The sequence below is a fragment of the Cupressus sempervirens genome, chromosome 3 (assembly GCF_028749045.1).
Source record: "Cupressus sempervirens isolate cs-2001-9-10 chromosome 3, ASM2874904v1, whole genome shotgun sequence".
In the NCBI taxonomy this organism is placed as follows: domain Eukaryota; kingdom Viridiplantae; phylum Streptophyta; class Pinopsida; order Cupressales; family Cupressaceae; genus Cupressus; species Cupressus sempervirens.
In genome coordinates this window covers 268,022,928-268,048,661 of record NC_143120.1, presented here as the reverse complement: position 1 = coordinate 268,048,661, position 25,734 = coordinate 268,022,928, and the positions used below count along the sequence as shown (strand labels likewise).

At 33.8% G+C, this 25,734-nt stretch overlaps 1 pseudogene; it reads right to left on the bottom strand.

The window, feature by feature from the left end:
- The window catches only part of LOC149565937 (uncharacterized), a 289,704-nt pseudogene that overhangs the window by 96,123 nt on the left and 167,847 nt on the right, over positions 1-25,734 (bottom strand).

Here is a 25,734-nt window from a genome sequence, read left to right as displayed (position 1 = left end):
TAGAAATACTAGTATGTCAAAAGAAATTTTTTGTTGCTCAATTTAGGCTTCAACTTTGATCATCTAAAAGATGAAATGAGGAGACTAGAAACAATTAAAAAAAAGTGCAACAGAGCTAAAGGATGAAAAAGATCATGATGCAAAAATGTTATATATATATCATCAAACAGAGCCACATCAAAAACAAGATATCATCAAACAGAGCCACAACAAAGAACAAAATGTCAAATGCAAAATTTTCAAGAGCTTCTATGGAAGCCTTGATCACTAAAATGTGAGACTCTATAAGAGACTTGATAGTGATAACTCAAAATTTTTGGGTAGGTGTAACACCCCACTCAAGAACCCAAGATAAATAAACCTAACATGTTACAATGTTTACTAAATTATTTTTTTAAAATAATAAGTTTTAAAAACATCAAAGTAACAATAATGTGAAAACAATATATACATACACATAAGCAAATTACAAATACAGTTTCCATTCCTCAAGGGTTCCTTCACGTTGAGTCACATTAAAAAGTTTGTATTATATTAGTTTAAGTCTCAAATACAAAGTCTCTTGATCATAAAGAAATAACAAATACATTATCACATAAGCAAATGCATTAGTACAACTAATAATATGAAAGCACATCTAATGAATAACATCCACTACACATGTCAAAGGGTATGTGAAAATAGATACAAGTACATCAATATATAGTACAATATCCTGTAGGATCTCAAAACACATAATGCATAGATACCTCAAATGAATAAAAGTCTCCAAGATAAGAATAAGAATGATAATGGTACAATTGTATCAACGAGCATCCAACATTTGTCAATATGAGGGGGACCCAAATAGTAAGAAATCACTACTTCTCGACCCCGTGGTCACCTAATCAGACTCTCACTCTCACCATGTAGGAGAGATAATACATGATCCACACATAGATAATTAAATCATATAAATCTTAGGCAAGGAATCTTGATAGCCAAATTTACCTCAAGGGTAACATAAACTACTGATAAAGAAAAAATAACCAAAGTAAAAAAAGACATTCATCCAAGCCAACATCACATACCAAAATCAACAACTGATACCAAGTACAAATCAAAAATGAAAACCAAAAAGATACAACCAGCTCCAAAATAATGTCAAGTTTCACAAGCACAATAACCAATAGATAATAGCTGCCACCAATAAAAGTAAACCACTAATCACTAACTTCAACAATAAAAACACCAACAATGAATAATTGATCATTCATTATTAAAAGTTAATTGTCAATAATAAATGACATCCAATTAATGAGTAACAACTCACAATAAATACACTATCAAAAGTAATATCCAACAAGTACACCACTAGATTCAAATATTTAAAAAATCATGAAGGAGACTTAGGCTACATACTATGGAGTGTCATCATTTGGGCCAACTCTAAGGTTACCCTAGCAGTCTCTTAGGACCCTGCCCCCTTAGTATTTCTATGCGAAACCAAAATACCTTGTCATGAAGATGAGGAGACTGGTCATACCTAGACTACCTTCCCAAAACTCACAAACCACAAATGTGTCCCATACCACAAAAATAATATTGATCAAATTTGGTTCCTTAATAGGGAACACAAAAATAACATTGGTTCTCAAAACGTAAGTTCTCATAAATGCTCAATAGCATAAAGCTCATAAAACATAAATCTCAATTCAAACCATAAAGTTCATCATGACATCCAGTCAAATAATTATAAAAGAAATCTTAAAAAAACCTCTAGGGCACATCCTAACTTGGCCAACTAAACAACCCACAAAGAAAACCCATCACGAAAATAAACATAAAAAAACTATAAATAGAATATTAGAAAACACATAGTTTTTAGCCATATGATTTAATTCCATCAATTTCTCTTGTTTAGTTTGGGTTATAAGGATGTGTTTAGAAATAAAGTAAGAAAATATATGTTAAAATAAATTGTTATGTTAATATACTTATTGAAGTCAATAAGTATTTAAATGTCAAAACTCGTTGTGCATATAAAACATCATGCAACAGTATATTATGAATGATTTAATTAATAACATAAGTGTATATTATGAATTAAATATTAATATTAATTTTATTTCTAAAATATTAATTTGACTTCTATTTAAGTCCAATATTAATATTTACTTTTCCTTTAATTCATGATGCAACTAGAGATAAAATTATAAATTTAATTAAAATATTTATAATTTCTCTCATAAAGTCAAATTATTATTAACTAGATGATTACAAAGTGAACTCCACCACAACTTCCCTCAAAATATAATAAAATTATAACTATTTATTTATTAACTTACTTCTAGCATTAATAAATATAAAATCATTTATATGCAACTAATAGTTTAACTAAAATTAAAAATTCTTTAATACCAACATCCACTTTATAACTAAATGAGTAGTATTAATTTAATTTTTTGATAAATAATAATATTTTTAATTTTAAGAAATAATAAATAATTCTAATTTTTTTAATAATAAATTCAAAAATTGAATTTTTAAAATTAATAAATAATCACTAAAAATGTTTTTTTTTAATAAATAAATGCAAAAATAAAATCATATTTTTATAAGATAAAAATAAACATGGAATCACTATTTGACATTCCTTTGATCTCTCAAATCATGCAACCATAATATACTTAGTTTTCTATTTTTAGTATATTTGTTTTCACATGCACGTATAAGTTTATTACAATATGCTTTCCTCTCAATTAATCTTTTACCTTTACCAATAAATTATGCAATAAAATTATATTAGATGTAAGAATAATATTTGTCCTTATTTAAAAAATTCATGATAATCATATGGTTCTAATGACAAATTTAAAGTTGAAACCCTAACTGTTCAATTTGTTATTTTCTTCCATTTTTTTGTAATCAAATTTTTCCTATATTGGAAAGGGATTTAAAAGAATACAATCTAATAATTTTCTACAGATTTTTTGCAGTCAAGTTTTCTTGATTAATAAGTTTTCCTTTTCAAAATCTACAATATAATTCTTTATAAAATTCTACAATGGGTTTTCAAACCCTACTTCAAACCCACAACTAAAATATTAGACAATCTATGAATGCATGCAAATCCAAACCCTTTGAAACTTTCAACAATTCTTTTGCTCTAATTCTAAATTTTGCTTCCCAAAACTTGTGTGTGTAGAAATGCGCTCGAATCTCCTAATAAAGAGTTTACCTCTACCCAGGTTTCCAATTCTCAAATATGCAAAGGTCTCTCCTTAAAATTGACTTAAATTATTATTTAATCCTTTCATAGACACTTATTGAACTTTTTAATCAATTTTTAATTTTTTTTTTCTTTTCCTCCACTTTATTAATTAGTACAAACACTATTTAAAACATGGTCTATTATTTAAATTAATAATAATAATTAAAGCTTATTATTTAAATGAAACTCTAATTTAATTATAATAAAAAAAAATTAAATCTTTAATCTTTTAATTCTCTTTTTATCCAACTTCTTAAATTGGACTTTTAAAATAAGTCTTTTAAACTAAAGTACATATTTAATTAATTTCTAATTAATTAAATATCATCATATTCTAATTTCTTTTTAACCAATTTTTTAAATTAAATATTTTAGATTAAAGCATATGTTTAATTAATTAAATATTCACATATTTTAATATTTTATTTTAAATCAAATAATATTTATTAATTCTCAATATTATATGATTAACCTAGATATTATAGTTAAATCATTTACTAAATAAATCACATAGTCAAATCCACATAAAAGCAACATTACCAAAACTTAAAAGTAAACAACATGGACAAAGATAAACTCATGGGTTTAAAAAGGGTGGAAAGTCAAATACATGTCCTCCTTCTCAGGATAAGTAATTAGGCTAAGCTTGGGATTGGACCAGAACATTATCTCCCCATTCTTACCATTGAGTTATTGCAATAGGGAACATTCATCCTGGTAATTCAGGGAAGTCGATGACATGTGTGTGTGTGTGTATGTGTGTCTAAGTTAAAAAAAATGGCAGTGAGTCATACATCGTGTAGATCTTGATTAGCAAGTAACTACAACTCCCTCCCTTAACCACATTAGACACGTCAGATAGAAGAGTAAAATAAACACACACACTATACACATGCAAGTATGGGGTAAGTACTATAATAAGTCTTGAGTACAAATCATCACATATTCAAACATGGAAACTCATCATTGTGAATATGAAATACTCATCATGAAAGAAACCACATTTACTAATTAAGAACCATTAAAGCATCATTAAAGCACTAGTAATCATAATCATCAACTAAGGGTATGTGTATGATCATGGTGTGCCAAAAAATGGCGATCTAAAAAATTTGTAGTTCTGAAATATCTCAAACCATTTCAAAATCTATTCCAACTTTTTTCCCACCCACCCTGATACTAAATGAAAACAATTAATATCTTTATAAGGTCTACTATATCTTTTGATACCAAACCTATATGGTCAACTTTAAAAAATCCTAAAAATGTGGTTTTGGCCTACTTTTATGTGATTTTTACTTCAAACATGTAGTTGATGAATTTTATTTCACCAAAATTTGGTGAAATGAAAAGGGTTTCTTAAGAACGTTCTTATCTTTCCATAAATGTAAGGTTTGTCAAATTATGAGTTTAGTAAGTAATTATTACTTATTTTCTAATGGAGTTACATATAAAGTGCTGACTAACACACTACTTGAAAAACAACTATAACTTTCAAATGGTACAACATTTTTTAAATCCAAAAGATGCATCACAATCTATGTTTCTTCTACTATAAGGGAAAAAAAGGAAAAATTGAATTTTACAGAGTTTTGAATTGGTTAAGGTGGTCAGACACAAGAGTTTTTTAATTCAAAAAATACTAAAGTCAAAAATCAATTAATTATTATTTATTTAGAATGAAAATACCCAAAAACATGTGTCACATTCAGGCATGAGTCTACTACTTATATCTAGAATATTATTAAAAAATATTATCATTTGATTTTGATTAAGGTGGTCAGACATACATCTACTTTTTATTTTTGTTCTAAAATTTTCGTAATATTGCATTCAAATTCAAAATTTTGACCAATCAATTTTTATTTTTTTGAGATAAGTCCTAGTACTAGGGATTCTTTTCTCTTAACTTTTTGATATAAAGTTAATAACAAGTAGAAAATTACACGTCAAGTTGACATAACCTTGATTTTTTAATTTTTTATTGCCACTTAAGAGCATAGTTTGTTTGATCATGATCCTGCACATACCCCTAAGTAATTCTTCATTGATATACATGTAATCCAAGTCATGAAATAGTGTCATAATTATAAATCCAACATCCTTGAAACTAACACATGCATGAAATAGGCATAAAAGAGCTTAGTAAATATAATGGAAAAGAAAATTATGGGTGGACATTATAGCAGGCGAGATAACAACTAACATTTTGACATCAATGCTGGGTAAAATGGGGGTTGACAAAAGATTTACAAAGATTTTGACAGTTAAGCTTTGGCACAAGTGTAGCCTTGACTTGGGATGGTGTTGCTGATGCAGTTAAAAATATTATGTTTAATCTCTTCCATTCTCACATGCCAAAGATATGTCAAAATGAAGACGGATTTTTAAAAAGGTTTTCATTTCATTTTATTATCTAATGCTCATTTTTTTATCAAATTGGAATTAGAATGTGAATTTGATCAATTTCATTTATTTAGATAGAAGATCAAATTTTGGGTTTGGGGGTAAATGGAGATACCGAATTCTAATTTATCTAAATTACAATTTTTTTTAGTACATCCAAAGTTGGATTATAGATCTTCTAGAATTACTAATGGCAATTCTTGTCTAATTTTGGCAACCAAATAGGCCCTAATTCTTCAATTTCTTGAGCCTTTTAGAAATAGAAACATTTTTAGAATTAGTTGAAAATATTGATGATGATATCAAATGTCTTTATTTTAGTTTATTTTAGTTCAGATTTCTTTATTTTAGTTGAAAATTTTCATTTTTGTGATCATTACTATCAATAATATTGTTAAATGCATTAAAAATCACTATAAGGATTATTTTGTTTCCTACAATGTTTTCTGTGCTTGTTACAAGATTTTTCATATAAAGTAATTGTCCACATTAGATACATAAGTACGTAGATATAGCTTTTGTTATCTACATACTTATGTATCTATTACTTTTTTAAAACTTTGGAACAGGGGATTTGAGGCTTCCAAGGAATATGTTGATATGCTTGTATAAGATTCTTTGAATACATTTGGTTGTGTCCCTTGCCCTAACATCTGTAGCTATGCAATTTTGTTCTCTTTTTTTATATTCAATGAATGATTTTTATATATGAATTGGAAAGTTGGTTATCTTTAGAGAAAAGAGAAAAGAAAATCAACCATAGAAATTGATAGCAAGATTTTGTTTTGATATGAGCAACAAAGAGGTTATATTATGAACAAGTATAGGTTTGTTGGATCAATACACACATTAACTTAGTTTGTTTGAACTTAGGTTTTGGGATATTTATATATAGATTTGACGTATATTCTAAGATTAGGTTAAGGGATAAAGGTCCATTATCACTATGCTTGTAAGGGAGTATTATTATTTGATATTAACTATATCCTCCTCCTAAATATCACTCTGCATTCTTGTGGTTCTCAAAGTTCTTAAAATATAGCTCCATGATACATCTTTATACAAAGAAGAAATATGTTATTGAAAAGAGACATGACACAAGAATTGGTTTTGAATTTCACTGGAATTTAATATTCAATAAGTTTACTCTTCTTGATTCTTTTCCTTCAAACAATTTGCATGCATGCACAAATAATTTATTTCTCAATATATTTAATATTTAATTTTTATTTTTCTTGGTAAATGGCCAAATCCTTTATATTATATTGATAATTTTTTAAAATTACAATGTTGAGTTCCTCAATTGAAACATGCACTTCGTAGGAAAGAACTAAGAAGAAAACCGCCAGTGTAGTATGGGACCGAACTCCTATACAAAATAAAAATTTAAAAGGGGCATACCCTAGTGTTTTAAATATTACATTGATTTTAAATACTAAACCTATTTTTTACATAAGTTCTTGATACATTGATACTAGGAAATTTTTCATCCTTGACTTTTAAATGATCTAATCTCAAAAAATGAAGCCTCCACCCTTCATACCAAAGTTCTAAGCAATCTATCTAGGGTTAGCCTACATATGATTTGCATCCACACCATTATAAACTTGATTGGGAAGTTAAAGCATTACATAAATTAAGATACTATGTTTCTTCATGACTAGTAATCTACTATAGGATAATTAAAAGACTAATTAACCATTTTCATAATAGAGTTGTTGAGACTAAATGATTGTCTTAAAATGTAGAATATAGATCTTTAGAGGTGAAATTAAAGAGACCTAAAATATATTTGGGATGAAATGTAGTTAGAACCATTAAATGTCATCTATAAAATATAAATTATTGCAATCAACTTTCTTAAAATTGATCTAATTGTAATAAGAATTAGAACTAAACTAAAATATCTTAGGTTAAGATGAGAAGTTGTAGGAAAAACAACTCAAAATGATAGCCCAAAAAGGCTCAGAACAACAAGACAACATACTCAAAGCCAACACAACCCATCATAAGACACAAACAAGACACACCAGAGAAAGGACAAACAAAAAAGAGTAACACCAAACTTGGGAAAGACAAAGCCCCCAATGGAGAGCTACAAAGAGCCAACACCCCATAAGACAAGAAGCCAAAAAGAAAGGGAGCAAGAGCAAAGCAAGGAAGAACCAACACCAACCTCAAGAGTGAAATCAATAGAAAAGAGAATAGAGAAAAAACCAGCCCTAAACTAAATAAGGGAAACAAAAGATAGAGTGAAAGCCAAACTAGAAAACCATCCACTCCCAATGAAAGAAACATCAGACACCAAGGAACCAAACGAAAGAAATAAGGGAGAAGAAAAAAAACCAGAAAGAAAAAGTATCAACAGAACAAAAAGAAAAACTAGAAACAATAACTACATTAAATAAATATGCAAGAAGGCAACAATACTAACCAACTAGAAGTGATCATATTTTATTTATTGATTTAATTCTATACATTAGCATATGTATAAAGAGAAAAGTATTACTAAATATTGAACAAAGGGGAATAAAAGGAAGAACCCTTGTTCCTGATTTAATATTTAATATATCATATGCCACTCCATTGAGGAAAATATAAATATATCAACATTGTATTTGCTTGTCACACTTGAAATTACAAATAAATTTTGTCAAAAATATTAGGAGTAGATTTATACTTGCATTTGACTTATCCAAATATTATTACACATGTCAAGTTATGCTCTAAGAATGGGTTAACAAGAGCTAGACTCCTCATGGAGTCTACCTTGACGCTGTGCAAAACCTTACCAAAGGTTATTTTATTTCATTTTGCCAACCCGTCTTAGGTAGATGTGGTTTTTAGTAATGATCCTTGGTTAGTGCATTCCTCTCTGCTAGTTTTCCAAAGATGGTCAAGAGATTTCACTGTCTCTAACAACAAAAATCTTAGGGTTCCTATGTGGGTTGAGTTCCTGAGTTTATGCTTGCTGTGTTGGCCTTTTATTGATTCCATTTCCAATACTCTTGGGAAAGTTATTACCAAGGAACATGAAAATTTTTTCAATGCTCATCCTAAGAAATTCATATGTGTTGAGGTTGATCTCTCCAAGGATCTCAAGGATTCTGTAGAGATACAAATTGGTTCTCAAACCTTCTCTTAGATAGTGCTTTATTTGAACATGTCCAACACCTGTTACAGGTTCCAGTTAGCAGAACACAAGATTAGGGATTGCCCTTTGGTTGTTCCCAGGGTTAAACCCTTGCCTAAAGAGGCCCTTGTAAAACCAGCAGAAGGGGAGCAAAAAGAAGAATGGACTACTATTGGGTGCAAGGGAAAGGCTCTCTTAGCTCCTAAAGAGTCATATGTGGCTTTCATTTCAGTTCCTCCCATTTCAACATGAATGAGAACCCATCCATTGTAGGGTGAATGATGGTTTTGCAAGAAACAAACCTTGGTGTTTCATAGGTTTCAAATCCTGGTAGTTCCTAGGGGATCAAGGTGGCCACAAGGGCAAACACCATGGTTGTGATTCACACCCATTTTGTTGCTTCCTCCATTGCACCTCAGAATGTGCGACGTTCTCACAGTCCTCCCAACATTGCTGAGAAACTAGAGGAGAAATGAAGGGCTATCAGTCGAGAGGATTTTCCTTCTAGCTATCAGTATAGCTACCGAGCTCATCACTCAATCTACAATGTATACCAAGCATTCAGTGGTTACCTTGTACATTCATAACTTAAGAAATTTACACCGAGCCTCACAATTCACACTGAGAATTCTAGTGTTGATTGAGTTGAGTATAGCTACCGAGTGAATGTGCAATCTAGCAGTGTCTATTGAAGTGCCTACCGAGTGATGGAAGCACAGTGCCTACTAATTGATGGAAGCACAGTGCCTACCGAGTGATGGAAGCACAATGCCTACTGAGTGATGGAAGCACAGTGTCTACTGAGTGATGCAAGCACAATGCTTACCGAGTAATGAAAGTATAATGTTTACTGAATGAAATCAAGGTAAATGAAGGATTTAGTTTTTATTAAGTGATACTATATCTACCAAGTCTTCAATGGTTACCGAGTTCAGAACTATGTCAGGTGATTAGTATGGACTGAGCCTTCACTTATACCGAGTGCATGACGATGCCGAGTAATGCAGTGGATGCTGAGTATCAGAAGGTCACCGAGTGAGTTCAGTGAACCCAAGTTATTTACTATTTGGATGACTCAGTAATATTTTGTTCACTTGTGTTTTAGGTGACCTTGCAATTATAGTTATTGGGATGGTATATATGTAACGTATTATATCATTTACAATATGAGCATGTATCAAAAGGGACATGTAATGTTTAGAGAAGTGTAAATGCGAATCAACAGAAGAGAAGAATATTTAGCAAGGTTTACAAGGAGTAGTAATGATTCATTAGTCACAAGAGGTGATATATACTTCAAGGATCCAATCAAAAAATCTAGTTTGTAAGTAGATCCACTGTTTCATCCTAACAGGTGAATCAATTTTGTAAATCCTTTAACAGGGTAGACTTAATAGTCTTTGTATAAATCTCCTAATAGAGTGCATACTTTAGTGTATGTTTGTAAATCCTCTAACAAGGTGGACCTAGCAGTCCTTTGTGCTCCTAACAGGGTAGATCACCAGAAGTGGTCAATGTAAGCCTTAACAGGCCAACTTCATACTGCAGTGACAAAGTTTTGTGGGTATCATCCCCACCCCAGTTTTACTTTCTATTTAGAAGTTTTCTGGGTCACCAAATCACTCTGTACATGTGTTATGGATGTTTGATTTCTCATATATGCAGTAGGTTAGATGAATGAATGGTGAATATTTAAAATGTTGAATTGTTTAAAGTTTTGAAGTTACTGATTCACCCCTCCCCTCTCAGTAACCTATCATATCTTGAATATTTCCAACAATTAGTATCAGAGCATTTTGGTTCTCAGGACAAAGCTTGACAACTTGAGCAAAGATCAAGGACAATGGAGATATTCAGACTTGAAAAAGCTATTGAAAATGAAAAGCTAGATCTGAAAATGGCCATGACTCAACTCAAAGAAGCAAAGGAGCATCTTTCTCAATCCTTGAATAGAAGGAAGGAACTTGCAAGAAAAATGAATGATCATCAGTAGATTGAAGAAAATATTGAAGACCTTTTACCATCAAGTAATTCAGATGAAGCTAATGAGGCTATTAAGGAACTCCTAGCAAAGAATGGTTCTCTGTGGAAAGAAGTAAGAAAGCTTAAAAGAGAACAAGAAATCCAATCAATCAAGCTATGTGAAGTCTTGGAACAGAGAGACAAGGCAAATGAAGACTTAGAGGCAAGAAAAAATCAATCCCTTCAGCATGAAGATCTTGTAGATCAACTATCTAATGCAAATGGAGAAATTATGAATCTAAGATTGGAAAATGTAAGCCTGAGGAATGATCTGATCACTGAAAGATAAAATCAATGAAAGCTTAAAAAATGACTTGAGATCTGAAAGAAAAATCAATGAAAGTTTGGAAAATGACCTGATCACTGAAAAGAAAATCAGTGAGAGAATGATGAAATCTCAAGCAGACATGACTCAATTAAATCAGCAAAGTGAGCAGAATCTTCATAGAGAAAAAGGCAAAGCTGCACTTGGTTACAAGGAAGAAGGTGAAACCTCCAATCAAGGTGCCCAAAGGAATCAAAGACCTACTTGCAAGCACTATGGTAAGCTAGGTCACACATCAAATAAGTGTTGGAGCAATGGAAAAGGCAAATTCAATGGTAAATGCTACAATTGCAGTCAGCATGGTCATAAAGCTAATGAATGCAAAAAAAAAACCAAAATTTGAAGGTAATTGTCACAAGTGCAAGAAGTATGGTCACAATGCATTCCAATGCAGATCCAAATCATTCAATCCAGCTGAACAACTTGTTAAAGAAATCTTTGGATGGGATCACAATACTTGGTGTAGATGTCATTATTGTGGAGAATATGGACACATTAGCAAAGACTACTCAAGGCATCACTTGAGGAAAAGAGACACAACAGTAAGATGTTATACATTTACAGAACTTGGTCATATAGCTAAAAACTACATGAATATAGGAAGAGTTGAAGATGAAAAGAAAGCTAAAGCTGAAAAAATTTGGAAGCAAATGAGGCAACAGTGGATTCCAAAATCTATTGAGTGAGATAGTTCAAGTGATGAAAATGTCACTCAAGAAGTGGGTGACTCCATCATTTCCAATTAGATTCATAAAGGATCTAGAACTGTATCATCAAGCTATATCCAGAATAGTTCCAAAAGCAAGAAAGCAAAATGATCAAATCAATATTCTAGATACACATCTTTCTCCTAGTTGCATCTACCAAGGAAAGTGGGTTGAAGACCTTACCGAACTAGGTCAGGAGTAACTAAAAGTTTTTGTTCGACCACTGAGTTGCAAGCTTCTACTGAGAAAATGAATGACAACCTGTCAAACACTATGTCATCTCAGCTACCTTCATACCAAACATTTATGGAAAAAAATTCATCAAAAAAGGCAGAATTCGATTTCATTCTTCATCGTGATTTCAGAGCTAAGAAATTTCCAGTGATTCCAAAGAAAATTCCAAGTGACTCCAAGCAATTTCATGCGATTTTTTTAAAAAGAAGAAAATCTATTCAGAATTTTCTTACACTTACCGAGTAGCAATGGCATCCGGGAATAGCAGTGGCACCAAGGCAAAAAGAGGTTCAGAAATGCTAGTCAAAGGTGTGGAGTGGAAGGCGCCAAATTTCAAGCCACCCCCAACAATTGTAGAATCACTCAACTTGAATGGAGCTCAATCACAAATTCCACCTTAGGTACTTCTTATCAATGATATTCGTTCTCTTTTCAGATGTTCTGTTCAAGAAATTGGAAACCTAGAGATGGATAATGCCCTAGGAGAAATGAGTGTAGATGGCTCTCTAAAACTTGAATACAAGCATCTTGAAACCAAAGGCTTGACTCATATCTCGCATATGCCAAGAAATTTTCAAACCAAGTGGATTAGGTATATTTTGAGTCAGGTGCACAGTGGGAAACTATGGCTAGAACAGCCAGTGTTAATTACAAAGAAGATGATTTACAAAATTACGGATCTCCCTATGCTTAGCAAAGCAAAAACCACCAAAACCCTAGGTCAGGAGGAGTTATAGAAGCTAACCCTAGCCAAGTGGGACGGTAGAGGTTTAAAGGTCAGCACTGTATTAGATGTCAAACTAAGATTTGACATTTATGTCATTGCCCACAAAATCTATAGCTCTAATTGACTGAATAGTGTACCTTGTGAAGCTGTAGATTTGGCCTTCAAAATTGTAAAGAATAACCTTGAATTTGACCTATCTAAATTACTGTTGAAACAATTAAACAAGAATATGGAGAGTATAAGGACTTCAAAGAATAATCCTTGCAAATTCGGCTCTCTATTGATCTATTTATTTTTCTATGTTCAAAAATTCTTTCCATCAAAAGGAACAGTTGCATGGAGAAAAGACATTCCAATTTTGTATTAGATAAATGAGTTTATAGCAGAAATGGGTGAAAATTTTGATAGCATCATGGATAATTATTTTGAAGATTTCAAGGAAAGGATGAATAATAGGTTTCGAATTGCACCAAAATTGGTTGAAGATTACAGAGATGATGTATGCTTTATGGTTGACTATGATAAGGTATACATTCAGGCAGTCAGACCCCAAGTTGCATTGGTGAAACCTCTTCCTTATGAGGTAAATATTGATGAAGCCAGGGACATTATAGAAGCATTGTTGAATGAGCTAGTAGAACTTAAGCAACCAATTTTTAGAACATATGATGAGGCAAAGGCTAGAATTGAACTTGAAATCAAGCTACCCCAGGCCATAAGCAAAGGCAAGAGGAAGATAGCCAAATTGAAAACTACAATAGGTCCTTTTATGCTTACCGAGGGAAAAGGTGAGGATGAAGAAGGTGATGAAGAAGAAGAAGGAGAAGAAGAAAAAGAAGAACATGAATCTGAAGAGGAACAACCAAAGAAGAAAGGTAAGGTAATTATTACCAAACCTAAGAAAAAGCCTACTGCAATATTCGCTAGAAGAACCAGGAAAGGAAAATAGGAACCTATACTAGTCAGGCCTCCTCCCACATTTGAGGAAAGACTTAAACAATTGGAAGAGGGAGCTGGCATCACAAATTTCAAAGCATTGAAATTTGAAACAAGAACTGATGCTGAGAAAATGCAGATTAAGGAACTGGTACTCAATAAGATGGGTAAATGGAAATACTCCCAGAACCAGCTCGCCTCTCAAATCTCCAAAGAACTGTTGGAAAGATTGCAATCGAGATGGGAGTCAGCCACCCAAATGGCTATAGACATATATGAGAAATCTTTGAGGAATCTTCTACCGAGTCTCACTAGAGCAGAAATAAAGGCTGCAATGAAGAAACATGAAGGTAAAATAATGATTAGATTTCACACATGTTTGATTTTAATTAAAGACATTGAGCATATTGTAAATGATGCAACAAACATGTGGAAGAACATCTATCATCTGCAAAAGCCCAATGAAGATCCAGTTGAGATCAAGGATGATGATAGCAGTGATGGTGATGATTTTGATAGCACTCCATCCATCACAGTTACTCCAGGAGAGCTGCATGCACTTATGAAAGAAAAAGAGGAAGAAGACAAGGAGGAGGAAGCAAATGAGGAAGAAGAAGATCCAATCAAAATTGCAGCAGAAGTGATTGTGTCCCTTCTTCACTCTCCACCAAAGACTGTTACATCCACTATGGAGATAGCTTCTGCAAGTGAGATTGTGAGCACAATTGCCACATCAATTGCTCAATCTTCACCGGCCACCTCCAAGCTCTAGGTATCTAAAACAGACGTGCCAAGCACTTCATCTATTGAGCTGACTGTTACTTCCTCAGCTACCGAGCCAGTCTCCTCAGCTCCTTCATCAACAATAAGTGTACTAGTAAGTTCCACAATTTCATTTTCATTAGTTCCAACAAGTTCTATAGTTTTGTCAGCATTATCTGCATCTACTTTATGTTGGAATTATGATATATTTGTCATTAGTCACAACACTTATTCGATTCTGAATGCTTACCGAGCTCATCACCTAGTCTATAGTTCACACCGAGCATTCAACAGTTACCTTATAAATTCTACAAGTAAACAGTTGATATGGAGCATTCCTTTGGAAACCGAGCATATGGGCAGTTCAATAGTATTTACCAAGTTCACAGTGGTTACTGTGTAGAATAGTGGTTACCAAGCAGAACAGTGTTCTCCAAGCAGTTAGTGGTTACCAAGCAGAACAGTGTTCCCCAAGCAGTCAATGCTCACCGAGTCATCAGAAGAACTTAGTGTTTACTGAGTGATCAAGGTAAACAAAGAACTTAGTGTTTATCGAGTGACCAAGGTAAACAAAGGAATCAGTGTTTACCGAGTGACACAATATTCACCAAGTCGCCAATGGTTACCGAGTTCCAAGCTACTTAGAATGATTAGTATGGATCATGCCTCTACTCTTACCGAGTGCATGACGATGCAGAGTATTATAGTGGATGCCGAGTATCAGAAGGTCACCAAGTCAGTTTGTGGAACCCGAGTTTTCTACCACCTGGCCGACTCAGTAATGCTTGTTCACTTGTGTTTGGCCGACCTTGCCAGTGTAAATATTGTAATGGTATATATCATTTGAAATGATGACATGTTGAATATCGTTGGTAGTGTTATGTTGCAATAATTTGAGAAGAGGGAAAGTGAATCACTAGCAGAATAGAGGAATACTGCAAGGTCAACATTGATACAGAAAAGATATATCCATCACATCAGGTGATCAAAGAACAAAGGATCTTATCAACAATCAGTTGTAATTAGATCCACTGCTTCATCCTAATAGGTGAATCAGTTTGCTAAATCCTTTAACAAGGTAGACTTGACAGCCTTTTGTAAATCTCCTAACAGAGTGCATACTTCATTGTATGTTTGTAAATCCTTTAACAAGGTGGATCTAGCAATCCTACTTGCTCCTAATAGGGCAGATCATTAGAAATGATCATTGTAAGCCTTAACCGGCCAACTTTATACTGCATTATTGAAGTTTTGTGGGCATCATCCCCATCGCAGTTTTACTTTCTAATTGGAAGGTTTCTGGGTCACCAAATCTATGTGTTCATGTTTTACAAATGTTTATCTTTTCATGCATATAGTAGATTAGATGGATGAATGGTAAAAATATTATTATGCAGAATTGAATTAAAGTTTTAGAGTTACTGATTCACCCCTCCCCTCTCAATAACCTTGTTAGTCTTGATTATTTCCAACAATTGGTATCAGAGAATTGTGGTTCTTAGGATAAAGTTTGACAGCTTGAGCAAAGATCAAGGACAATGGAGATATTCAGACTTGACAAATCTATTGAGAATGAAAAGCTAGATTTGGAAATGGCCATGACTCAACTCAAAGAAGTAAAGGACAATCTTTCTCAATCTCTGAAAAGAAGGAAGGAACTTGCAAGACAAATGAATGATCATTAGTATATTAAAGAAAGGATTGAAGACCTTTTACCATCAAATAGTTCAAATGAAGCTAATGAAGCAATCAAGGAACTCCTAGCAAAGAATGGTTCTCTACAGGAAGAAGTAAGAAAGCTCAAAAGAGAACAAGAAATCCAATCCATCAGGCTATGTGAAGTTTTAGAATAGAGAAACAAGGCAAATGAAGACTTAGAGGTAAGAAATAATCAATCCTTTCAGCATGAAGATCTTGTAGGTCAACTATCTGATGCAAATGAAGAAATTATGAATCTAAGATCTGAGAATGAAAGTTTGAGAAATGATTTAATCATTGAAAGACAAATCAATGCAAGCTTACAAAGTGATCTGAGATCTGAAAGACAAATCAATGAAAGTTTGGAAAATGACTTAAATGTTGAAAAACAAGTAAGTGAAAGGATGATAAAATCTCAAGCAGATATGGATCAATTGAATCTGCAAAATGAGCAGAATCTTCATAGACAAAAAGGTAAAGCAGGTCTTTGATACAATGAAGAAGGTGAATCTTCCAAATAGGGTACCCAAAAGAATAAAAAACCTACTTGCAATCACTATGGTAAGTTAGGTCATACATCTAATAGATGTTGGAGAAATGGTAAAGGAAAATTCAATGGTAAATGCTACAATTGCAATCAACATGGTCACAAAGCAAATGAATGCAAAGAAAAACCAAAGTTTGAAGGAAAATGTCACAAATGCAAGAAACAAGGTCACAAGGCATTTGAATGTAGATCTAAATCATTCAATCCAGCAGAACAAATTGCCAATGCATTATTTGGTTGGGACTACAATACTTGGTGCAGATATCACTATTGTGGAGAATACGAACACATTGGAATAAACTATGCAAGGCATCACCTAAGAAAAAAGGATACTACTATAAGATGTTATACATGTACCAAACTTGGTCATATATCCAAGAATTGCATGAATATAGAAAGAATTGAAGATGAAAAGAAAGCCAGAGCTATTAACATTCGAAAATAGATGAGACAACAATGGATTCCAAAATCTACCGAGCCAAAAAATTCAAATAATGGCTATGTCACTCAAGAAATGGGTAACTCCACCATTTCTAATTAGACTCATCAAAAGGGGATCGGGGACTGTATCTTCAAGCAATATCCTAAGTAGTTCCAGAATGTAGAAGTGCAAACGAAAAATTAGTATTTCAGATACAAGACATAGTTCACTGTGGTGCATCTACCAAGCAAGGTTGGTTTCAGACTTAATTGAGCTAGGTCGGTAATGTGAAAGGTTTTGTTTGTTTATCAAATTGCAAGGTTTATTGAGTAAGTCGATGACTATCTGAAAAACCCTAGGTCATCTCAGCTACCTTCGTACTCGAGCATTAATGGAAATTTTTTCATCAAAAAGGCAAAATTTGATCTCATTTTTCACTGCGAATTTAGAATATACAGAGCGAAGAAGTTTCCAAGAGTGCGAAAGTGAGTTCAAGTAATTTTCCAGCAAAGAATTTGTTTAAAAAAATCATTCACTCAACGAGCAGCAATGACATCCACAAGCACCAGTAGTAGCAATGCAAAGAGAGGCTTTGAAATGCTTGTGAAGGGAGTAGAATGGAAAGCACCTAGTTTCAAGCTCGTTCTTGCCATAGCTGAATCGCTTGACCCACATAGAGCCCAATCAAAAATTCTACCAAAGGTACTACTTATAAACAAAATTCATACTCATTTCAAATGCACTGTTCAAGAAATAGGGACACTAGATATGGATAATGCCCTAACCGAGTTGTGTTTGGATGGAACCTTCAAACTCGAGTTCAAACATCTGGAAACCAAAGGTTTGACCCATATCCCGCACCTGCCAATGAAATTTCAAATGAAATGGATAAGATACATTTTAAGTCATGTGCATAATGGTCAAATGTGGTTAGAGCAACCCATTCTGATAACACAGAAAATGATTCATAAGATCACGGGTTTGCAAATCTTAAGCAAATCAAAAACCACCAAAACCCTAAGTCAGGATGAACTTCAGAAGTTAACCCTAGTTGAATGGGATGGAAGAGGATTAAAACCTAATAATGTATTTGATGCAGAGTTAAGATTTGGAATTTATTTAATTGCATATAAGATGTATAGTTCCAGTATATTGAATATCGTGCCCTATGAGGTTGTAGATTTAGCCTATAAGGTTGTGAAGAAAAACATGGAGTTTGACCTAGTAGATGTGCTGTTGAAAAAACTTAATATAAACATGGAGAGTATAAGGACCTCAAAAACCAACTCTTGTAAATTTGGTTCTTTGTTAGTTTGTTTATTTTTCTATATACAAAAGTTTTTCCCTTCAAAAGGTACAGTTGTATGGAGAAAAGATATTCCTGTTTTGTATCAAATAAATGAGTTTGTAGCAGAGATGGGTGAAAATTTTGATAGTATTATGGATAATTATTTTGAAGACTTGAAAGAAAGGATGAATAAAAGATTCATAATCCCTCCTAAGCTTGTTGAGGACTACAAAGATGATGTGTGCTTCATGGTTGACTGTGACAAGGTATACATTCAGGTAGTTAGACCCCGAGTTGCATGGGTGAAACCTCTTCCTTATGAGGTAAATATTGATGAAGCCAGAGACATTATAGAAGCACTGGTAAATGAGCTAGTAGACCCTAGGCAACAAATTTTTGGAACCTATGATGAAGCTAAGGCCAGAATTGAGCTTGAAATCAAGCTACCACAAGCCATAAGTAAGGGTAAGAGGAAAATAGCCAAATTGAAAACTTCTACCGGTCCTCTTATGCTCACTGAGGGAAAAGGTGAAGATGAAGAAGGTGAAGAAGAAGGAGGAGAAGAAGGAGGAGAAGAAGAAGGAGAAGAAAAATCTACAGAAGAACAACCAAAGAAAAAGGGTAAGGTAATCATTACCAAAACTAAAAAGAAGCCTACTGCAGTGTTTTCTAGAAGAACCAAGAAAAGTAAGCAGGAACCTATACTAGTCAGGCCTGCACCCTCATTTGAGCAAAGACTCAAACAATTGGAGGAAGGAGCTGGCATCCCAAATTTCAAAGCATTGAAATTTGAAACTAGAACTGATGCTGAGAAAATGCAGATTGAGGAACTGGTACTCAGCAAGATGGGTAAATGGAAATACTCCCCAGACCAGATTGCCCCTCAAATCTCAAAAGAACTACTGGAGAGATTGCAACCGAGATTGGAGTTAGCCACCCAAACGGTAAAAGATATTTATGAGAAATCTCTAAAAAATCTCCAACCAAGTCTCACTGGAGTAGAAGTAAATGCTGAAATGAAAAACCATGAAGGTAAAATGATGATCAGATTCCACATTTGTTTGATTTTGATTAAAGACATTGAACATGTTGTAAATGATGCTACAAACATGTGGAAAAAATCTATCATCTACATAAGCCCAGTGTAGACCCAGTAGAAATCAAAGATGATGACAACAATAGTGATGATGAGCTTGATAGCACTCCATCCATCACAGTCTCACCAGGAGAGCTACATGCACTGATGGAAGAGAAGGAGGAAGAAGAGGAGGAAGAAGCTGAAGAGGCAGATAAAGAAAAGGATGACCCTGTGAAAATTGCAGCAATAGTTATTGCATCCCTTCCTCACTATCCACCTAAAATTATGACATCATCAAGGTTGGAGTCAGCTTCAGTAGGTTTGGTCACATCTACATCAGATATATCATCTGCACCTGCCACATCTCAGCTCCAGGTATCATCAATGGAAGTGTCTACCACTTCATCTACCAAGCTGCATACCTCTACTTCATCTATCGAGCTGCAGGCAACTTCTTTAGTCATCGAGTCATCCATTGCAACAATCACCACATCAGAAGTATCTGTTACTCCTACAATATGTACAGTAAGTTTTCCAATTTGCTCTCTAATTTTGTCAACTTCAGCTACATTAGCACCAATTTTTGCACCAGTAAGCTCTTCAATTGTAAATATTCTGGCATGCACATCAATTCTGGGAAGTATATCAATTTTGGATACATTTAGCCCCTCTCTCAGTCTTCTTTTAGTTGGTTCTATTCCAGTTATGACAGCCAGTCCAACCTCATCAACCATTGTCTTTGTTTTCAAAGGGGAAGATGTTAGTACAACAGAAAACCCAAAGACTCCATTAAAAATTCTTCTTACAGGCAAGACAATTGATGAGGATGTAGACTTGGATACTGAAATTGTCATTCCAAAGATAGATACAGATACTGCTTTAGTTGATGAACTAAGACTACTCAGTCAGCGCATAGAACTGAAGGCAAAGCAGAAACAACTAAGGAATGCGAGAGATAGAGAGTTTAAAATTATTGATGAAGCAAAAAATATAATTACTGAGGCTATTGGTGTTGATGTTGATACTTCTCAACACATTTTGCTACAATTAGAAGAGGCAGTCAATAAATTCAATGAGGATACCTCCAGTCAAGAAAAGTTGATAGAGAAGGCAGAAAAGAAGTTTGATAATAAGGTGCTTAAGCACATTGCTCAACACATAGAAATAAAATAGGTTGAATTAACCACAATTTTGGCCAATATTGAAAATTCTTTTAATAATGTAACATCTCTTTTTGCTAAGCTCTGTGATGTTACCGAGTATACTACGGAGATAAGAGAGCAATTGAATAAGATGATGAGGATCTGAAGGCAAGCACACAAAACCTGAAGCTTGACCCCAGTTCAACCTCATCTCATCACCTCTAGATAAAATTTTTGTCAGAAAAGAAAGTAGAATTGCTGAGAGAAGAGTCAAGGATCCGATCTACATTGTTAGATATTCAAAATATGATCCTTCCCATCATGGACACAATGCAGAAGCACGTTGCACATTCAAAAACATTGATCCATGACAATAATTTTTTTGTCGTAGACCATGTGATTGAACTCTCTGCAGAAGTTCAAATAGCTCTATCCACATGCAAAATCCTGCAAGAGAATTGGGATAAGACTCTGCAACTCATTCTTCAGGTACATTCAAAGTTTATCTCACATTTTGGTGTTTCTATGTAAATACATTTTTTTAATTCTTTGCCATTATTGTCAAAAAGGGGGAGAAAGAGATATTCAGAAATAGTTATTGGTGAGATAAATGTACAAAATGAACAAAGAGATACTGTAAATAAAAGTCATATAACTCATGTAAATACCTTGTGTATATTGTATGGGGGAGTCATATGTAAGGAAGCCATGTATATTCAGCAGAATCAGTTGTCAGTATGTTAGATATTGTATATAAGTTTTGGCTCATAAGTGTTTTTGTCACTAATTCCAAAGGGGAAGATTGTTGGAATTATGATATATTTGTCATTAGTCACAACACTTATTTGATTCTAAATTCTTACCGAGCTCATCACCTAGTCTATAGTTCACACCGAGCATTTAGCGGTTACATTATAAATTCTGCAGGTAAATAGTTGATATCGAGCATTCCTTTGGAAACCAAGCATATGGGCAGTTCAACAGTATTTACCAAGTTCACAGTGGTTACTGTGTAGAACAGTGGTTACCAAGCAGAATAGTGTTCTCCAAGCAGTTAGTGGTTACCGAGCAGAACAGTGTTCCCCAAGCAGTCAGTGCTCACTGAGTCATCAAAAGAACTTAGTGTTTAGCGAGTGATCAAGGTAAACAAAGAACTTAGTGTTTACCGAGTGATCAACGTAAACAAAGAACTTAGTGTTTACCGAGTGATCAAGGTAAACAAAGAACTTAGTTTTTACCGAGTGATCAAGGTAAACAAAGAACTTAGTGTTTACCGAGTGACCAAGGTAAACAAAGGAATCAGTGTTTAACAAGTGAAGAAGGTTATCAATGGATTCAGTTTTTACCGAGTGACACAATATTCACCAAGTCACCAATGGTTACCGAGTTCCAAGCTACTTAGAATGATTAGTATGGACCGTGCCTCTACTCTTACCAAGTGCATGACGATGCAGAGTATTATAGTGGATGCCGAGTATCAGAAGGTCACCGAGTCAGTTTGTGGAACCCGAGTTTTCTACCACCTGGCCGGCTCAGTAATGCTTGTTCACTTGTGTTTGGCCGACCTTTCCAGTGTAAATATTGGAATGGTATATATCATTTGAAATGATGAGATGTTGAATATCATTGGTAGTGTTATGTTGCAATAATTTGAGAAGAGGGAAAGCGAATCACTAGCAGAACAGAGGAATACTACAAGGTCAACATTGATACAAAAAAGATATATCCATCACATCAAGTGATTAGAGCATAAAGGATCTTATCAGCAATCAGTTATAATCAGATCCACTACTTCATCCTAACAGGTGAATCAGTTTGCTAAATCTTTTAACAAGGTAGACTTGATAGTCTTTTGTAAATCTCCTAATAGAGTGCATACTTCATTGTATGTTTGTAAATCCTTTAACAAGGTGGATCTAGCAATCCTACTTGCTCCTAATAGGGCAGATCATCAGAAGTGATCATTGTAAGCCTTAACCGGCCAACTTTATACTGCAGTATTGAAGTTTTGTGGGCATCATCCCCACCCCATTTTACTTTCTAATTGGAAGGTTTCTGGGTCACCAAATCTGTGTGTTCATGTGTTACAAATGTTTATCTTTTCATGCATACAGTAGATTAGATGGATGAATGGTAAAAATATTATTATGCAGAATTGAATTAAAGTTTTAGAGTTACTGATTCACCCCTCCCCTCTCAATAACCTTGTTAGTCTTGATTATTTCCAACACTTTAAATCCAATTAGTTTAGATACTGCTATACCAAGTGTATCATCATTTTTGGGAAGTATTCTAGTTTTTGATCCGGTTAATACTTCTATTGGCATTCAATCCTCAAGTCCTATCCCAATTTTTATTGCTAGCCCTTCCATCTCCACTATTGTGTCTATTCCCAAGGTCAAACCAGTCATCACAGAAGTCAAACAAAAGCATCCATTAAGACTTCTAATCACTGGAAAGGAAATTGCAGAAGATATTGACTTAGACACAGAGATAGTAATTCCAAAGATTGACTATGAAAATGCTACCATTGAAGAGATGAGGTTAGCTAGTCAACTAATAAAGATGAAAGCTATGCAGAAGCAGTTAAGGTCTGAAAGGGATAAGGAATACAAAATAATTGAGAATGCCAAGAATATAATTAAAAATGCTATAGGTGTTGAAGTAGATTCTACTCAACACATTTTGATTTAATTAGAAGAGGCTATACAAAAATTCAATGAGGATTCTTTCAAACAAGAAAAACTTATTGAGAAAGCTGAAAATAAATTTGATAGTAAGGTGCTAGGGCATATTGCTCAAAAGATAGCAATAAAGAAAGTTGAATTGTCAACATTTTTGGGAAATTTTGAAAATTCTTTTAATAATGCAGCATCACTTTTTGCGAAACTTTGTGATGTTTCTGGCTTTACCAAAGAAATAAAGGATAAGTTAAATAAGATTGACATTGATATGCAATCAAGTGCCTCCAAGCTAAAGGTGGACTCCTCCTCCACAACCTCCCATCACACCAAGATTAGATATTTGACAGATGTTCAGGTAGAATTATTAAGAGAGGAAGCTAAGATCCGGTCACAACTAATAGACATCTAGAACATGATCCTTCCTATCATGGACGCAATGCAAAAACATCTTGTACATTGCAAAACATTGGTCCAAGATCAGAACTTCTCAGTGGATGATCACTTGATCCAATTATCAGCAAAAGTTCAAATTGCTCTCTCCACCTATCAAATTTTGTAGCAGACTTTGGATAGTACTTTTGCAACCATTCTTAAGGTACATCAAGAATTTTTATCTCACTTTGATGTAACCATATAAATTGTATATATGCAGTCCTTTAGCATTATTGTCAAGAAGGGGGAGAGATTCAGAGATTCGACATAATAAATAAGGAGAGGTATCACTATAAGTGATAGGGGGAGTTAGCACACAATAAAGTTTGCATGTGTACATAAGTATATTTTTATATGCATCAGTTCTACAAAGATCAATTTTGAAAAACCTAAATTCATTGAGTCAGGCTGTGTACATATGTTTTGGCTTATAAGTGTTTTTGTCACTAATGCCAAAGGGGGAGATTGTTGGCATTAAGTTATTATTGCCATTAGTGACAACACTTATCTGTATTAGTATAGCTATCAAGTTCATCACTTAGTCTACAATTTATACTGAGCATTCAGTGGTTACCTTGTACATTCATCACTTAATCAGTTTACACCAAGCCTTACAGTTCACACCGAGCATTCTAGTGTTAATCGAGAAAAGTATAGCTACTGAGTGAATGTGCAATCTAGTAGTGTCTACCGAAGTGCCTAATGAGTGATGGAAGCATAGTGCCTACCAAGTGATGCAAGTGCAGTGCTTACCGAGTAATGAAAGTATAATGTTTATCGAATGAAAGCAAGGTAAATGAAGGATTCAGTTTTTATCGATTGATACTATATCCACGAAGTCTTCAATGGTTATTGAGTTCAGAACTACGTCAGGTGATTAGTATGGACTGAGCCTTCACTTCTACCGAGTGCATGATAATGCTAAGTAATGCAGTGGATGCCGAGTATTAGAAGGTCACCGAGTCAGTTCAGTGAACCCGAGTTATTTACTGTTTGGCCTACTCAGTAATATTTTGTTCACTTGTGTTTTAGTTGACCTTGCAATTATAGTTATTGGGATGGTATATATCTAATGTATTATATCATTTACAATATGATCATGAGTTAAAAGGGACATGTAACATTTTGAGAAGTGTAAATGTGAATTAGCAGAAGAGCAGAATATTCAGCAAGGTCTACAAGGAGTAGTAATGATTCATTAGTCACAAGAGGTAATATATACTTCAAGGATCCAATCAGCAGATCTAGTTTGTAAGTAGATCCATTGTTTCATCCTAACAGGTGAATTAGTTTTGTAAATCCTTTAACAAGGTAGACTTAATAGTCTTTGTATAAATCTCCTAACAGAGTGCATACTTCAATGTATGTTTGTAAATCCTCTAACAAGGTGGACCTAGTAGTCCTTTGTGCTCCTAGCAGGGCAGATCACCAGAAGTGGTCAATGTAAGCCTTAATAGGCCAAATTCATACTGCAGTAATGAATTTTTGTGGGTATCATCCCTACCCCAGTTTTACTTTCTATTTGGAAGGTTTTTGGGTCACCAAATCACTATGTACATGTGTTATGGATGTTTGATATCTCATATATGCAGTAGATTAGATGAATGAATGATGAATATTTAAAATGTTGAATTGTTTAAAGTTTTGAAGTTACTAATTCACCCCTCCCCTCTCAGTAACCTATCATATCTTGAATATTTCCAACAATGAATTCCATGATGGGCTCTCTTTGAACTAATAGAACATTTGGTGGTCTCCTTTGTTTGCCATCCAAGGTATTCCTTTAGCCAAGACTCAAGGTGCTAGTACTCTACATTTTTTCAAATGCAGCATTAAGACTCCTAAGAACCTCTTTTCAAGGGTCTCCATAAGTCTCAAATCCTAAGAAGATATGCAAGTCTAGTTTTGTCTTGCTTGTTCAGATCGACAAACTTTTGAT